Source organism: Anas platyrhynchos, chromosome 2 (genome assembly GCF_047663525.1).
Source record: "Anas platyrhynchos isolate ZD024472 breed Pekin duck chromosome 2, IASCAAS_PekinDuck_T2T, whole genome shotgun sequence".
NCBI lineage: Eukaryota > Metazoa > Chordata > Aves > Anseriformes > Anatidae > Anas > Anas platyrhynchos.
Window position 1 is genome coordinate 73,110,868 of NC_092588.1, and position 6,050 is coordinate 73,116,917.

A 6,050-nucleotide genomic window follows, 5' to 3' on the forward strand; every position below is an offset into this window, starting at 1 on the left:
GATGGTGATACTGTGCCATTTCTGAAAGGCATGCTCTTAGGAATAACCACAAGCAAAAAACAACACTGGAGATGACAAAACTGTGAGAATGCCTCACAATGTGCAAGACTCATGACAACACCTGGAAAATTTTTGGGATCATCTGCAGTCCTCAGCTGATCAAAATTATTGAAGGAAGGGCACAGGTCATCAAATGTAAGGGCTTACAGGTGTTCATAAATGGATGATGACATACACTAGTATCTTACACAACATGATGCCATCGATTCTTAGTCAGAAATGTTGCAACTTGCTATCCTGCCTGAAAAAATGGCTTCAGTTGGAGCTCTGTCAGTCTGCTCCCTTAACTTAGTCTAATCACCATTCTTTCTTACTTTCAGCAGAACAGCTAAGAAGGACTGCAAAACAAGATGACCATAAATTACAGTATCTGTTGAAGACATTTTCTGTTCTGATCTCTTACATTTTTGGGTTGGAATTTTATGGATGCTTCCATGTTTAATTATAATCATGCATGGACTTTTCTCATAAAATCACTGTTTTTCCTGTAATGGTTCTCCAAGTTTCTTTATATAATTAATGTATCATTCCAGGACTAAATTTGAAAAGGTAACTGTTCTTTTAAAGCGTTCATACTTGAAGTTAATACACCTTAAAATGTCCTAGCTATCATTTTCTATTTGGACAGTAATGCTGGCTTAAATGATCTAAAAATTAGGGGTTAGCAGTGGTTGAGAGATTAGAAAAAAATATTTTGTTAGTTCCCTTTTTGCTTTGCTTTTACAGTGCACATTATCAAAAAGAACACTGATACAAATAGTGGTTGAGAAGCAGAATTGTGACAAGAGGAAGGTAGCTGGAACCTTCTTTCCGTTCTCTCAGTCTGCAAGTTTGCATCTCAGAAATACTCCCTGCTTGCTGAAATCCAAACATGTTATATGGGAACAAGTATGGTGGCCTGCAACACATTTTTTCCCTTGGTTCTTGGGAGTCAGCCTGTTAATTTGCATCTCTCCATTGCAACTGAGACTGGGAAAAATGTTTCTAAGATTTAAGAGAAGAATACTTTTCATTTTCCACATTTCAATTGTTGTGTATTTCATGGGACGTAAGATAGATTTTCATCATTCAAAAGTGGAGTGATCTTGTTCTTACTGAAAATCATGACGTTGAGATCATGATGTATGATGGGAATCCTAAAAAGCTTTGTTCTACAAGAGATGCTGAAGTGCAACCATAAAGAAAAACTGAATCCTTCAGTTCTGACCCTCTTTTCTTGCCTTTTCAGGTTTCAAACCTACCATCTATTCCTTCTCTTTTCATTTGCTCCTTAACCACCCAGTTAATAACGTCTTTTCTGTCAAAATGCAGGTCATAGGGGATGATTCAACTATGCACTTTCTTATTATGAAGTTTCTGTTAGGAATTGGGATGCAAACCTACGCATAGAAGGAATTTGAAACCACACATGGAAAACAGGTAAGACTATGAATGAGCTTGTGTGTACGCAATATAAAAATGCTGCTTAGTCTCTTTGAGGACTAATAGCAGAATTTCTTCTGTTCCTCCATCTCCAGACCACTTCACTATGGCATCATTTCACTTCTATTTTATATATTTACTTTTTATAGTTGTATTATTGCCCTTTCCTTTCTAGCTCCATGGGCCACATGAATTGCATTAGAGATATACAGGAGAACCCTATCAAACCAAACCATGGCTTAGCAGTCCAGTATTAACAGCACAGGGGAAAAGCACAGAAAACCATACCAAAACAAACAGTAGTTTTTACCTGTTTCCACTTTCCTAGACTGTCTACTGATTTGGTTAAGCAGAACACAGTAAGCAGACCTAGTGAACACCAGCCTGTGAAAAAATGTTTGGGGGAAGTATGCTTAAATATATCTTCCTCCTTTACATACTCATCTTCCATGCATTTTATCAACTGTGTTTAGTAATAATTGTGCACACATTTAGATTACCATCATATTTTACATCAATTATATTATTCATTTAACTTAAGTGAAATCTTTCATAGGTTACACTGTAATAAAAATATAACTAATTGTTACCTTGCAGAAATCTAATTTTGAAAAAAAGTTAGTATACAGTTTCCACCTAGTAGCTTAAAGAACTATCACATTTTCTCTTCCCATGTTAAATACAAAGTTACCATTGGGAAGGAGCTCTTTTATATCAGCATATTCACACATTATATACTTCAGTAAAGGTAAAATCCTCAGGGCTTATTTTTCCCTGGTTGTACTTTTTAAAAAACTGGAAATATCTTAATATGGGTAATTAGTTGTAGCTAAATGTTATTGTCAGCTTGAAGTGAGGGATCTGTTCCTTGCAGCACTGATGAAACACCATGCCCCAGGCCTCTGCTTAATTGTATGATTTAAAATGGTAAAATTGCTTTAAGATCATGTTATTATAGACTCTTGTAAACAGTGGAGCCACGCTAATGAGTTCAGAAGTGACTTGGGCACCTCTCCTGATAACACTTGTTATCCCCATGTAAACCCATGTTTAACCTTTACCACAAAACTATGCTTAATGTCTGTAAGTGCAGAGAATGTTTTTTTGATGATTAAAAATAAAACCAGCAAAGCTTGTGAAGTGAATTTATTGATGAAGTTCAAGCTAAAATAAACTTCCAAATATGAATGGCTTTTTTCTTAATACACTCATGATACCCCTACTTTATCTCCTCTGCTAATAGGATGATGAAAAGAAAGTAAACTTTAATATCTTAAAATCTACTACTTCCTTACAGGCTCTCCTTGCCTATGACAGGGATGTGATTTCACCACTAGAGCATATAGGTCATTTAATGAATTTTAATGAATATTAGGCTGTTAAAAAACAAACAAGCATTGTGATGCTTAAAAACTATCTGCTAGATATTGATTTACTTAAATGAGTTGAACACCATCAATCTTTACTCAATATCTTCTTCTCCTGGCCATTTTCAATCTTAGATAATTGAAAAATTATCTAAGATTAACTAAAGGTATCATCATTTAACTTGTAATGAATATTTTGCATCAACAATAATTTAAAGTACAGTCTAAATATATTCATGGGGGCTCACATGTTCAGATGCCAGCAACTGGGTAGACTGTGTATCTGAGCCCAGCTGCTGTGGTGATATGCCTTATACATGTGTGTATATACATATATTCTCACTAGACAGGCATACTGACTAGCCAAATAATTACATATCACTGGTCCTTTTTATCCCCTTACCTCTCCATCTTCCCCCTCTTGTTCCTCCTTAAATCGCCTGGATCCCTCCCTTGTCCCACTTTTGAGCTGCTCCCTGTGGCTCATGGTGACCTGTTCTATGCCTGGACACTGGGGCTGATGGATCAGCTGGGACAAGGTGGCTATTCCTCAAGAGTCCTTCATTTTGGTTCCCACCTGCACTTCTGTGTTCCTCTGGGCTTGTGTTGAGGGGCTATTGCCAGGTTTTGATTTGGGCTCTCCCTCCTGCCATTGTCATTTTGTGCATGTACCAATGAGCTTTATGACATTCATGATACTGAAACCAATGAGCTTTATGACATTAATGGTACTGAAACAGACCAAATCCAAGTGAAAAGCTCTGTCTAAATCCTGCTTTCTAATGTTTTTCTACCTCTTGGGCCAAAGTTATAATTTTCTCTAACACTTCCAGTATGTTTTATATGTAGTGCAATATGATTGATTTCAGTCATTTCTTTAATTATACCTGGGTCAACTTTTGCTCCAAAAGCCACCTGGTGCTCTGCAGTTCTGTTCTCTATCCAAAATTCTTGACTTCATTCTATCAGGTATTTCAATTTCCTTCTGACCACGTTTCAATATGATGTGCTGGGGAAGCTTCCCCTCAGCAATGAATTATTTTTTTTTTTTCTAAAACTGGTCATTACTGCTTCAGTAAACACCCAGCCCAGAGCATCAAATGAGGGGAGCAGCTGCTGACCCCCTGCGCACTGCCAGCTGGAGAAGCCAGAGAAGCTTGATCCATGCAGTGATCAGCCAGCAACGACAGTGAACCTGAAACAGGATCTTAGAGGAAGACTCGAGCATTAAGGAGAAAACTACTTTACACCTTTAGTAAAGATCTTTTCATATGGTTGAGATGTTATTGTGATCCAATCTTGCTAGTAGGGGGGTATGACAGAAGAGTAGTAAGAATTAAGCCCTTCATTTGCGTTAGATACATACAAAACCCACAGAATCACACAATCTTCAGTAGTTAGAATTTCTAATAATATAAGATAGTAAATCTCACATATTTTCAAGGTGCTGTAAGGCATTAACTAATCAATTTTCATATTTCATCTGGAAGAGGTAAAAACATGTAAAGTTAGGTTAACTCAGACAAGATCATACAAGTTGTATAAGTAATTACGTCATGACTAAGGCAGAGACTGACTTCTGCAAATTAATACTTAATCCACTTCCTCTTTTAAGGTAAAACACTATATCATGTATTGAATTCTAAATGCTTTTGCTGGTGAGTTAACTGTTTTATAGAGAACTGCAAATTTTACCATCCACTGTTATACGGACAAAACCATAGAAATGTGTATGGAATTTGAAATGAAATCAGAGAATTGTGTGGTCAATGAGGGATGTAAAAAACAACAACAAAACCAACAACACACACACACATCAAGAAGTGACTCAATCACTCATATTTTTCATTCCTTAAATTTCTTTCTTTCTTTGAATTTTGAGAAGAAAACCCAGTACTATTACTTTTATCTTCAATAAACACCATTGAGAATACTTTCAGCTATCTTTAAGCCTAGTACAGGCTGGTGTTATTTTGTGTGTGAAGCTTGTTTAAAGGCAAAATAGTATTATCTGTGCCTATGTTTTTCTTTCATGAAGAAGAATTTCTTTATATCCCTATCAAGTAAATTATTTCTAGAACAAGTAAAAATTTTATAGTGATATAAAGGTTAAGTGCTCACAGGCATAAACATTCCATGGGAAGGGATTTATTTATTTATTTAGACAAACTCTGTCTATGTCTACAGTAGCTACGTGGTCTGTTCATTGTAGCCCAATGAGAGCAGATCTGTAGAGCAAAGCAGACAGTGCAAACATCTACTTCATATATTACATATAAAGTGTGTCATGTCAAGGGATTTTATTTTAGAATGGCTCTAGTGTGGTACAAATTTAGACTAGTCATAGTAGCCGGTATGAATTAGGTGTGAATCTTCTGTTTTAGACACATTTTAAAGGAATGCAGTGTATGTTGTAGCAAAGCACAGCAAGAAGGGATAGTTGGCAAATTGTCGGCAAAGGTAAGCTCCTCATCTGAACTAAAATGTTAATATATCCTGTAGCTTGTGGGAATCAACTGTAAGGAAAGAAAAACAAACCACCAAACTATCAGGACATGTCAAGCAGATTATGACCCACAGATAGAGAGCAAGTAGAGGATGGTCTGTACTCCCAGCATTTCACTAGGTGTAAAAATTTACAACGGTCAACATTTCAGGAATTTTAAAATAGATTATTTTTCTCTTCTCTTTGTTTACACCTGTCTTCCATGCTCCTTATTAAGGTCTCTGTTAAATGTATTAGAAATAAGGTTGAAACCAAAAGGTTGAAAACAAAAATTACTAAGAATGTTTAAGTGATTCAGCAAAAACAATCTTCCCAGAGATTTAAATGGGGTGTTTTGAAAATAGTTTAAACCAAGATTAGTGCCTACAGAACACAGGATAAAAGGAAAACAGGTCTGAGGATGATTTTAGAAGTAATGTGATTGCTCTGCAATGACTCTACAGATTTTTTTTATTTTTTTTTTCTGGGGATGATTTAAAATATTCTGTTAAAAGATTAAATTATGTATAACCCATATAATATGCCAAAGGCTCCGATCTTCTAAATAGGGCAGCTCTGTCTTTTTGCAAGTATAAGCAAAACTTAGGGCAGTAGATGTTCCTTTACAAACTGCCTTATCACCAAGTATCTAAAAAAGTAGTTCCCAAGGGCCTATTTTTCAAAACTAATTTTGGAAAATGTTTTGTTTTGAGGCA

The 6,050-nt window shown here is 35.9% G+C and overlaps 1 long non-coding RNA gene across 1 annotated transcript; it reads left to right on the top strand.

The window, feature by feature from the left end:
* The first annotated feature begins 273 nt into the window (after nt 1–273).
* LOC110353296 (uncharacterized) lies at nt 274–4,130 on the top strand. Its single transcript, XR_002403616.4, has 3 exons — nt 274–609; nt 1,372–1,479; nt 3,926–4,130. It is a non-coding gene; the product is annotated as an uncharacterized lncRNA (long non-coding RNA).
* Nucleotides 4,131–6,050: the final 1,920 nt, after the last annotated feature.